Source organism: Brachyhypopomus gauderio, unplaced genomic scaffold, assembly GCF_052324685.1.
Source record: "Brachyhypopomus gauderio isolate BG-103 unplaced genomic scaffold, BGAUD_0.2 sc186, whole genome shotgun sequence".
In the NCBI taxonomy this organism is placed as follows: domain Eukaryota; kingdom Metazoa; phylum Chordata; class Actinopteri; order Gymnotiformes; family Hypopomidae; genus Brachyhypopomus; species Brachyhypopomus gauderio.
In genome coordinates this window covers 126,013-138,639 of record NW_027507007.1, presented here as the reverse complement: position 1 = coordinate 138,639, position 12,627 = coordinate 126,013, and the positions used below count along the sequence as shown (strand labels likewise).

General features: G+C 40.4%; 1 long non-coding RNA gene across 2 annotated transcripts; it reads left to right on the top strand.

Moving 5' to 3' along the window:
• Positions 1-2,015: 2,015 nt before the first annotated feature.
• LOC143502052 (uncharacterized) lies at positions 2,016-5,161 on the top strand. Of its 2 annotated transcripts, XR_013127067.1 has the most exons (4): positions 2,016-2,066; positions 3,572-3,679; positions 3,811-4,749; positions 4,856-5,161. It is a non-coding gene; the product is annotated as an uncharacterized LOC143502052 (long non-coding RNA). The 2 variants fall into 2 exon arrangements; XR_013127066.1 differs by having other exon boundaries at positions 3,811-5,161.
• The last annotated feature ends 7,466 nt before the right edge of the window (positions 5,162-12,627 follow it).

The following is a 12,627-nucleotide window of genomic DNA, read 5'->3' as shown; positions in this document are numbered from 1 at the left end:
ATCCCCCTAAACCCAACTCCATGCCAGGTCCAAGTGAGGATACACATGTAAGTACCTACATCCACACTTAACAAAACAGGCTACACATCTGCTCAGTTCAGTTCAGGACTACTCCTGTCTGTTTCTGTCGTCCAATCGTAGGAGATGATTCATTAAGAATTAAGAATCATGATTCATTAAGAATCATCTTTCTCCACACCCCCATCCATTGGCAATAGTTGGAACAGCATTTCAGATGCCCACAGATTCAAATCAGAATTGATTTTATACCTGAAATCAGCACATTTATTTCAGATGATATATCCTTAATTTTTATCCGTCATCACCAGTAGAGATTTACAGCTCCCTATTCTCTGTCCTCAACACTGCAAACACTGAAAGAATTGGTTCTTGTCCAAGCAGCAGGAGGGAGGGCTTAAACCCTCCTATTTACATGGGTGTCACTTCTACATGCCATCACCACATATGAGAACACTGCCAAGGTTCCTCACTCACACAGGAAGAGCTTCAGTCCATTTTGAGAAATAACCGACATGTATTCTTATTTGCATATTTCAGGAGTGATCCTGAAGCTCTCACATGATGATGATGATGTAGGAACAGATGCAACATATTCTTCACCATTCTTTAACATCACCAAAACAAAGACCTGTTAAGATTCCCCTGTTACTTCAGTTTTATAGAGTAGCATCCTCCTACATGCAACATGTCACACTTATTCAAAATCAAACAAAGAAACTACTAATACCCTCTTTGTCAGCAGACTACTTCTGGACACTGAGGGATGTTATTGAGACCAATAAAAGGCAACCATACAGTGTACTCTGTAATGGAGATTTCTGGATTGATCCATCTTTAATAAAATTTATTTTACTTTGATATCTTACCCAAATGCTTCTGACTATTCTTGCTCATCACTAAGGTTCAAAACGTCAACACAGCAAAGGGGGGCGTCCGTGATGTTTAAGGGAGACTCCATTGGTTCACATCTCCCTAACACACATATGTCAAAGTCGAGGCCCACGGGCCAGATCGCCCGCGAATTGATTATCTATGGCCCCCTGGATGATATTTAATTACTATAAGAACCGGCCCGCAGGCCACAGCCGCCCGCTGGTGTTTTGCACGCACAAACACTACATTCCCCACAATGCAACGGTAGCCCACGAAGTCACTGCAGCGTGACGCGACGCGAGGGTCCGCGCGGCGAAAATGACGTAATCGCAGTGGCTCTGCCTGTGCGCGAGGGTCTCGCGTGCTGTCGATTCTCGAGGTCGTGCACATCTCGAATTTTGTAACTTTGTGCGCGCCGCGCCTCAGCAAACCCATGTTTGCAGGGTTCATACACCTTGATTAGGTGGAATAAAAGCACTTGTACGTCACTTTAAAGGTCCATTTCAATATTTCCCAGCACCTTAAACTTAATTAAGTTAAATATTTATACATATACTCGAAATGAATCGAAATAATTCGCTTTTTATCACATTATTTAATGGTTGTTTTTTTTTTTTTTTTAAACGCCCAATCTTAACGTCTTCATGATCTCTCATGTTTCATCCTGGAATTACAAGAGGCTCGTATTTGTTAACGTAATACAGGAGAACTGTTCAGTCAGACAGCAATTTGTTGTGAAACAAAGTAGTTACAATTTCAAGCATTTTCAAGTACTTTAGCCTAAATTCCAGCACTTTTCAAACCTGCAACACAAAGCAACATTAAAATTCGGAGTCGCACACTATGGTCACTCACGAAAGTATAAACCTAAATCAGCAGTCAAAGCAGACGTCAACGTTCAGCTATCCCCCTCCTCAAAAATGGCTAACTGTAAGGAGGACACTGAGAACAGGGGTTTCAAGCCAGGTTGGAGGCAGAGTACATGTACTGCGATACTGAGAAATGTTCATAAGAAAGGCCTGTGATTATATTTTGTTGATTTACTACCCCCTTGTGGTCGGATTTGAGTTAGGTTTCGTTTTGCTGAAAGTCAGTCAGTCGAGCATGATTGCCTGTAGCACGGCAGAGAGACAGTGTTTCCAGCGTTTTTAAGCCTTGGAGTATCTTTGTCCGTAAGTTGACTACTGTTATTATATGGGAACGTTGTTTTGAGGAGGAACAATTGAGATGTTGTGTTGCTATGCATAATGTTTCTGTGTTAGCCGTAACTTAGCCGAATATGTTGCTAGCTGCCTTAGCGGCTATTCAGTCAAGCTAATGTTAATAAGTAATGCATAGATTGCTAACAGGCTTCTGTAGGTGATTGTGTGAGCAGGAATGGGTAAATCTGCATTATGTTTAGTTGACAAGGTTCACACACCTTTGTTTAATTCATGTGTTTATTTAAAGACCATAAAATTTAAGCTGTGCAAAATGTTGATGTATATGTTTGTTTATTTACCTAGTTTTACATAAAAGATGAAAACGCATGCAACGCCTGAAGTCTTTTTTGTCAGCTATCTGTCTAGCATGGTCTAGAACGCTTATGCGAGGACAGAATAGTACATGTTCACGGAGGTAAAAGGTAAACCTGTGTGTCTTCTGTGTGGAGAAAGTTTGGCTGTAATGAAAGAATATAATCTAAGAAGGCACTATCAAATGTCTCAGAAACACACAAAGACAAGAAGTTACTGACAGAGCCATAACAAAATATTGCTTTATTCATTTAATGTACAGGACATGTGATTTTTCTTAGAAGGAATTTTGCTTTTATCTGTTTGCCTGTTGAAAAATGTTTTCATTTGAAATTAATGACAGATCCATAAGAAAATATTGCTTTATTCATTTAAACATTAAATAATATACACTGTGTTAGGTCTTGGTTCAATAGGCTATGTGCAATCATTTCAATATGTTTTAATAAACATTGAACCAGTCCGGCCCTCGGCTTGTAGCAAATTTGGTTTTTTGGCCCTCTGTGTATTTGCTTTTGACATCCCTGTTCTAGTACAATGCGGAATCTCTTGTAATCTCGACATTGGGCCTTACGATCACGGGATACTTTGTTTGATTCATTTTTAGCTACGAGAAACCTCGAGGCTGTGCAATTTTGTACACTGTGCTCAATCATTTCAAGCCCGTGTTGGCTGGTAGAAATCTGATCTAGAGCACGAACAAAAGTGACTCAAATTTGGTTTGACAAGATAGGATTTGTGTGTCCACACATCCCCCAAAAAAGCAGAGCTGTCACATTAAGGCGCAAAAATGAGTTTGACTATTTTACAATGTGAATGTAGCTGCTTTAAAATGATCTACAAAGGTGAGTTTCTTAACAAAAATACTGGATATGAGTTTAACAAAATTCAAATCTTTTTAGCTCCAGAATCACTGCGAGAATAATCACTTCTTAGAACTGTGATTGGCCAGGTAGTATTCATGCTGTGCAGTGATTGGCTAGATAGATTGGCTAGATAGAGGAGGGCCATGTACTGACTTAAACTACAACACAGTCACTAGAGCTGCCTCAACAAGCCAAATACAGGATTAGAGCTGCATGTATGAACATCACACACTGATAATGGAATCAGACTGTGTTATGGTGTTTTATGTGAGCAATGTTGTGTGTGTGTTTCCCCAGGATCTGGTGTAAGATTAAAGACACAATGCACACAGACATCAGATACAGCACACGGCATGCAGCCCTGAACACTACATACAGCAGGAACGTTGGTGTAATGTACCTGCGGTAAACTCTCAGTCATACTGTGGCACTTTTTAATTTACTGGGTAATAAGTAAATAAGTAAAGTAAACTGCCACATTATTCACTCTGACCCAACAGACCTGTTGTGTGTGTGTGTGTGTGTGTGTTTTGCAGGTACAGCCCTTAAAACACAGCACTTTAAGCACTTGTTGTTCATGTAGGTGGCATGTTCATCGCTAAACCTGCAAAATGCCCTTGAGGGGTTGAATCCAGTACCACCTCTGCCCAAACATTGTCACCATAATTTCCTTCAGGATCAAGTTCCTTGCTTCATCCTCTTATTCTTGTTATAAATGAAATGCAGCTAAATGAGCAGGTGAGCTTCCCTGGTTTGGTGCTGTCAGAGGCTTCATGAAACAGGACAGCAGTGCTTCTAAAGTGCACACTACAAGAGAGAGAGTGTGTGCGTGTGTGTTCAGAAGAAGGTCATATGGTCATCTAAGTTCTTCTTGGTCTCTGTTCTATTTTATCTCCATAACAAGTCAGGGACTGAAACACTGTACATACTCCCCAACCTGCACCTGAGTGAGTGAGAAGACATGTTAAACACACACATACACACACACACACACAAAATACCTCTGACACTATCAGATGTAAAGCCCCACCTTGATGAAGTAGCTGGTTCAAAGCACAAGCTGGGACATGAATAACATTGTAAAGTTTCAGGCATCACCTGTTACAGGGAGCAGGAAAAGCCAACCAACACTTGGGTTCATTGCACAATATCACCATTAGCACACAATATTGCACAATGATAATAAAGATTTTACGGTAGTCTACTAACTACAGTCACAGCTAAATAAAGAATACACCATACATAATAAACATACAAGATTCGGTGCCTGCCTGCACAAGCACATAAAGGAACACACATTCAGCAGCAAGGAGCTGTTCAAGTGGGACACGTGCAGGAAGGGGTTCCTCTAGTGAAGATGGAACTGAACCTGAAGCTGCCATTCTGCAACACCGCGGGCAAACCTTCGACAAGGGAGAGGAGCCGTCTTCCTGCCCATCATGCCTCTTCCTCTGAGACCCTGCTGATACACAAGGGTTTGCAGATCCACACTGAAATCCTTCAAGAAAAGTGGTGAATGACCGGCACATGTGGATTCTTTTCATTTTTAATCATGTTTCATTTCCCCTCATTGTTGTTTAGCCAGACATCTGCACCCTGAAGGAAGAACCAATCAAGCTTGAGTGGTGGGTAAACACGTTGGTGAAGACAGGATTGTATCTGCAGGATTGTACGTGACTGTTCCACTTTTCATCCTGCTCTCCTCTGTCCTGGTCCTATGGAGGCCAGTAGGGGGCGTGTCCTGTGTCTTGGAGAAAGGGTTGGGTTCCTGTACACCAGGGATGTCAAAGTCAAATACACCAAGGGCCAAAAAACCAAATTTGCTACAAGCCGAGGGCCGGACTGGTTCAATGTTTATTAAAACATATTGAAATGATTGCACATAGCCTATTGAACCAAGACCTAACACAGTGTATATTATTTAACGCTTAAATGAATAAAGCAATATTTTTGTATGGATCTGTCAGTAATTTCAGGTGAAAACATTTTTCAACAAGCAAACAGATAAAAGCAAACTTCCTTCAAAGAACATGTCCTGTACATTAAATGAATAAAGTAATAAAGGTTTGAAAAGTGCTGGAATTTAGGCTAAAGTACTTGAAAATGCTTGAAATTGTAACTACTTCGTTTCACAACAAATATCTGTCTGACTGAACAGTTCTCTTGTATTACGTTAACAAATACGAGCCTCTTGTAATTCCAGGACGAAACATGAGAGAACGTGAAGTTAAGATTGGGCGTTTTGAAAATAAACGATTAAGTAATGTGAATAAAAAGCCAATTATTTCGAATCATTTCGAATATATGTATAAATATTTAACATAATTAAGTTTATCGTGCTGGGAAATATTGAAATGGACCTTGAAAGTGACGTACAAGTGTTTTAATTCCACCTTATAAAGGTGTATGAGCCCAGCAAACATGACTTTGTTCATTGCGCCGAGGCGCGGCGTGCGCAAAGTTACAAAATTCGAGAGGTGCACAACCTCGCGAATCGACAGCGCGCGAAGCCCTCGCACACGGCCGGAGCCACTGCGATTACGTCATTTTCACCGCGCGGACCCTCGCCGCTTGTGCGCGCTGCAGTTACTTTTCGGGCTACCGTTGCATTGTGGGGAATGTAGTGTTTGTGCGTGCAAAACACCAGCGAGCGGCTGTGGCCTGCGGGCCGGTTCTAATAGTAATTGAATATCATCCAGGGGGCCATAGATAATCAATTCGCGGGCCGGATCTGGGCCTTCGCGGGCCTTGACTTTGACACGTGCTGTACACCATCTCTACTACTGCATCTGAGTCTTCTGCCTGAACAGAGCTCACCTTGGTTGGCTGTATGGGTTTTTGTTTTGATGCTTAACTCCTCAATCCTGCTTACCTACAACTAAAGATGGAAATAGGTGCAGATGAAGGACTAATGTGCATAATATGTAATAGTTTTGGTTAAGGTTTAAATAAAGGTTAAGGGAACTCACTTATTCAATAGCTCACTGTAGGTTACGGGATATAACTAACCAACTTCACAAAGTTCCTTGCTATAAACAGTAGCCTGCTTTGTCAGAGGTTTACTATACAGCTACAGTTACTAAGGGGTTGGCATATAAAACGTATGCAACAGATTAAGTATTTTATAGGGAATAGGTGTTATTATACATTTACCTTTATCTGATACTTATTAGGAGTTAATCTGGCCTGCTATGGATATAACTAAGAAAAGTTGGTTAAGCAATTAACTAGATTTATCTATTAACAACTAGATTCATTTATTATCAAACAGTACTATTCTAACTCAATGTATGAAAAGGTAGTTATTCTCATGGAAACAGTTATACAGACCAGTGCAGGGTGTCTTAATGTGCAAGAAAGCAGAGGGGAAGAGAGGAAAACAGAAGAAGAGACCCTACACCAAACTCTTTTTCCTTTAACACCCGGCGCATATCAAAGGAACCGCAGTTATCAAAAACAGGTTAATCTGTGGGAATCTGTTTGATGATATAACCAACATAGTACATTTACACACAGGACCCCCACCTCTGTGTCTCTACCTTCTTTCTGAACTGAAGATGCGGTCTTTCTCACTACACAACATGCTGCAAAATGAGTCCAAGCAAGCCTGGCAAATACACAGATAAACCAAAACACAAACGGTCAGTTTTCGCCCATTTCAATGGGGACTCTTTGAGTCACACTTCCCCCACTATGTATGACCTCCAGGGAAAGACCACCATCTGTTACCACCCATGGTTTAACACAGGAACATCAAATCCTGCATCCCGCACAGAAACATAACATTCTGACACTTCTGCATGGCCTTGACCTGTTCGCCCTGTGAGTGACCGGCAGACAAGGCACAGGGTCTGGTTCAGGTAGGGTGTCAAGAAGTAGCATGTGTTTATTTAATCCCCATGTAGAGGCAAGAAAACTATTTACGGAAACAAACCAAGACATAAAAAACCCAAAATGTGATAGTTCACAAGTTCCTCACCTCAATTGTCACAGTGCTAGTGATGGGCAAATGAAACGTAAGATTCGGAGCTTGTATTGTTGATTCTGAACCGATTGATTCGAAGCAAAGATTTGGAGCTTGATTCAAAAGGCGAGGGTCACGTGATCGATGACGTTAAAAGCTTCAAACGTCATCATTGATTCAGTCCGAGGTTCATTGGTCGATTGCGTTTCAAAGTGATTGAGCGTGATTCATTGGTTCAGGAATTAAACAGCTGATTTGACAGCTTTGAGTAGGTTGGCACTAAACACAGTATTTAAGACGCACCATTAGGCCTTAACAATGTTGGTTTGTGAGGAGTTTAGTGAGTTTTGTGAGGTGCAGTATTTAGATGGCTACTTCAGGCAAACGAAGATCCATGGTTTGGGATCAATTTGATCTCATTCAACCTAATAAGGTAATTATATTCCCTGTGTTTTTATGTTTTGTACCTATCCAGTGACACAGACATTTAATAATCATGCCCCTCTGCCCGATCGGGTTCATTGGGAACCTGTGTGGGCTTCACCTGTGTTGGACTTGATTTTGCTCCTGCCCCGCACCTCCGCACCGACCCATGTCAGCATGACAACTGTGGACACTGGCATTACATCGCGTTGTACAGAGATAGATGTTCGTGTTTTGTTGATTTTTGTTTTGTTATGTGTTTATGTATTTATGTTTTTCTGTCATTGTTAGCGCTTTGAGTCTTGTTTGAGAAAAGCGTTTTACAAATTAAATTATTATTTTTATTATTATTATTACAAATACACACTATATTAAACAAGTCGGCTCCTTCTGCTCATTCTGATGTAAGCTGATTTGTTAGCTCAGAGTCAACGCTTCTCACTGTTGTGCCAGAGACCCGGGTTCCAATACAGAGTTTGTAACTTAAACTCTTTTTTTTCAGTTAATCATTGACCTTAAAATAATAATAATAATTATAAGAATAATAAACTAATTATATTTTGTAACTTGGTCTGGTCTCTGCCCCCCCCCCCCCCCCCCCCCCCCCCACCTAACATTACTGAGTGTTTGTCATTGCATGAAAAAATAATAACAAAAAAAGCCAGTTGTTAACCAGTCTTTCTCCACAAATTAATTATACTATGTTAGACCCATCTCTAGCGAATGAACGCTTCACAACTAAACCGTTCAATTAAAAGATCCATTCAATTTCTATTCTATTTCCGATTTCTATTATTACAGGTACGGTGTTTGATTTGTACCCAAGAGTTGGCCTACAACAACAACACGTCATCTATGTTGAGGCACTTGCGTTCTCGGCATTCTAACGAGCGAAGTAATTCCACTGAAAATGCTGGAAGTCCTGATGGTCAGCTGATGAGTATGTATAATATATCAAATGACTTAGCTGCTATAGACTCTGTATGTAGAAACTTATTCTCATATTTTTCATACACAGTATCCAGAAAGCACAGATTGGATGAGGCCTTAGTGGACATGATCATCAAGGATGGCCAGCCTTTCTCAATGGTTGAGGATGAAGGGTTTAGGAATTTTATCAAACTCCTTGACCCTTCCTACACCATTCCAAGCCACAAAGCTGTTACGGCAATGGTGGATGCCAGATACACCACAGCCAAAGAAAATGCTTTAGCTGAAGTACAAAATGCTTCAGCTGTCAGCTTGACAGCAGATATATGGACCTCCATTAATATGGATGCTTATCTTGGAATAACATGCCATTTTGTCACAGAGAACATGGATCTGGCAACTGTACTCTTAGGGGTACAGTATTTCCCAATGAGCCATTCTGCAGTTCATATCGCTGAGGTTACTGCAAATGTGATGGCTGAGTGGGGAATCAGGGAAAAGGTCTGTGGCATGGTTACGGATGGTGCCCACAACATTCTTGCAAGTGTCAACCAACTAAACCTGCGACATATTCATTGTTTTGCTCACATGCTGAATCTGATCGTGAAAAAGTCCCTTGGTCAAACTGCTGAACTGGAATCCATTCGGAGTAGGGCCCGCAAAATAGTGGGACACTTTAAATCCAACACTACTGCAAAGGAGAAGTTGAGTGCTGTTCAAATGAACATGGGATTGCCACAAATGAAGTTGATCCAAGAAGTGGACACACGGTGGAACAGCACATATTCAATGCTTCACTTGTCACAGACATTACACCTTTCACTGCAGATGATTATGTCAGTATCAATCAGTGCCTGGTTCTACTGCAACCTTTTAATCAGGCAACTGTTGAACTGTCAGGGGAGAGAAGAGTGTCCGGCTCTAAAGCAATTCCTATAAGTAAAATGTTGAAGCACTTGGTTGCAGCGCAATGTGCGAGAATGGGTTCAGGCATTGCTGGCACTCTGGCCAACAACTTGCGCATAAATTTAAATGATAAATTTAATGGATTGGAAAAACTCACCTCCCTTTCTTTGGCAACACTACTGGATCCCAGATACAAAGAGATAGCATTCACTAATTCTACAAATGCACACAACGCCGTTGACAGGCTAACACGGGAGTGTGCTGGACTCATTGACCAAAAAGGCCAGGAAACATCCGCGGCAAGTGCACCTGAACCAGGACCATCAATGAGTTTGTGGGCTTTGTTAGACAATCATGTTCAGTCCCATCAACATACTACTAGTGCATCTGCCAGTGCCACAATTGAGATCCACAGGTATTACATGTTAAAATTATTGTTGAATCTGCTTCAGAATAATGCTTTTTTTTGTCATTCATCTGCTTTTTTCTGTTTTGTAGATATTTGAAAGAGCCATATCTGGCTCGAGAAGAGGACCCGCTAAAATACTGGGCTGCACGAAAGGCAATTTATCCAAACTTGTGTCAACTTTCTGTAAAATATTTGTGCATACCAGCATCATCTGTACCATGTGAGCGTATATTTTCTAAAGCTGGAGAACTAGTTAGCCAAAAAAGGAGCAGACTGAAACCAACAATTGTTGAAAGTTTTATTTCTTAATAAAAATCTTTCCTAAATCTTTTGTTTGTGTTACTCATAGAAACAGCATTTTTATATTTCTGAAGTAGAGTTTATAATTATTATTATTAATAAAAAAAAATAATAATAAACATTATTTAATAATTAAAGCAGGCTTCGAACCGGAACTTCACACATTACAAGACGTGCTTAACCAGTTGCGCCACTGACATTACATAGGAAATACCGCTGCTACAACTCACTGTTATATGCTTAAGCGCCTGCAGTAGCACCACATAACCACTGTTATTACTCTGACTAAAGCTCCGAAGCTCCGAATCATTTTCGGCCCAATTCTATGGAAAGCCCTAAAGCTTAAAAAAGCTTCATTCGCCCATCACTACACAGTGCACAGTTCAAGTGTCAAGATCATTTCTTACTTTCAGCATTACATGCTCTCCCACCAAAAACCTGCTCAAACAATTCCCATCAGGCCTTTTATAGTGCTACACAGGAAGTGGTGTGATGTCACTTCCTGGATTTTTGGTGGTAAAACCCAACCCATAAAAGCACTCTACACATAGTTGCCATGTTCGCGGTTTTCACGCCAAATTGGGCTGGTTTGAAAATCCAGCCGCAGGTAAAAATTCTGGGGTTGCTGGGTGCAGTTTTTTGGGATACTTTTGAGTTGGGCTACCGCAGGAGTTACAAATCAAAACTAAGAATCGATCCCGATATAATAGTCAATTTTAGTTTAGGCCCTTCAGAAGCCTAAGCTAGCCCAAACCCTAAAGTTGTTGACTGAAGGGCGGGTTTTACACTGAATTTGTGCGGGATATTTTTGTAGGACCTGGCAACCCTGACTCTACAGAACCCAATCTGTTTTCTCAACAAAACAACATGGCTGCCTTTCTCTGCATACCAGTCACCGGTATTGCTCAAATAAAATGAACATTTTTCATTACATACATTATATAACCTTTCCTTTTTTCTGTGCAGGTTCTCCCTCGGTAAGCTGATTAATATTACTCAATAAAAAGTAAATTGCATCCTATGTGTCTTCATTTAGTTATTAACTTACATAATGAAATCAATGTCCATACTACGCCTTCATCTAAGACCCTCCCACACGTGAAATGTGTTCCAAAAGTCAGAAGCAAAAAACGAAGCAGAAGCAAAGAGAGATTCCAGAAGCAAAAGATCTTACTGGGAAAATCCAAAAAAACAAAAACAATGGAACCAAAAACTTGTCAAAATGCAAACGAAAATAAGTTTCAAATAACCAATTATATAAAAAATATATACTTTTGATATATTTTTTTCTGTTTTGCATTCATAACATATACTTTCTGCTCTTGGATTTACTTTTGCTTTTGTGGAACTATTGAAACAAAAATCACACCATAGTTTACAGTATGTCCTCTGGAAGAATGTTTTGAACACATCCAGCATTTGGCAAGGAACATTGTAGGAGTCCTCCACCCAGAAATAATGAAATCAGAGCTGGCTGAAATTATGCTAGCTGCTCCTGACTAGTTAGTTGATGTTTTGTTTTTGTGTTTATAGGTGACGTATTCCTTGAAACTTCTTACCTCAAGTCTGAAACGGCATGTTTTAGAAGTGGATGCTAGTTTTGGCTGCAATTTCCTCTTCTTTTCCACTGTACACAGTGTGGCATGTACTCATGTATTTAACCATTTAAATACATTTCTGCCCATATCAGAGTTGGCCTCAGTGGGAATATGCAGATATGTGGCCAGTTGGTCTTTTGCTGGTGAACCTACATCAGCATGTTCTATCTAGAGCCTTTCTCTGGCATATCTCTGCAAGGCATCATGGGTATATGAGGCCAGAGAAGCTTCTAGAGTTCTTTGTTATTGTAATCATGATCAAAGTTCCACAGCAAGCAAAAATTATCATTTGAGTAACCTGATTTTTAATTTTTACAAATTGATTGTCTTATGCACATAGTTGATTAGGGAAATTAAAGAGAGGGTCACAAACTATAGTGGATGATTTCTGATAAATTGATGTCCTAATTCAGCCTATTTGACATGAGTGCTTTAATTCGCCTAAATGCAGTATGAACCTAAAATAGATTTATGAGGAAATGGTACAGTGCAATCTGTGCAAACTTACTGTGATGATAGTTAAGGGTTCATACTCTCATGCAGCAGTGAAATTCTTTTGGCATTATGGGAGACTTCTGAGAAACTGATAACCAATTTCTGAGAAATTTATCTCCAAGCCCTAACAACATTAAGACTTCAATGTGGATTTTTGAAAAATGGTACAGCAGAATCTGTCTACATTTGCACCTGGGGATAAACAAAGACTACCCACTCTTGGGTGGTAGTAGAATTTTTTTGGCATCATGGGAAAATTCAGACAAATAGGAAACCACAGTCTCTGTCACGTTGAGGACCCCGGCCCCTCCCTTTTGGGCGTGTGTTT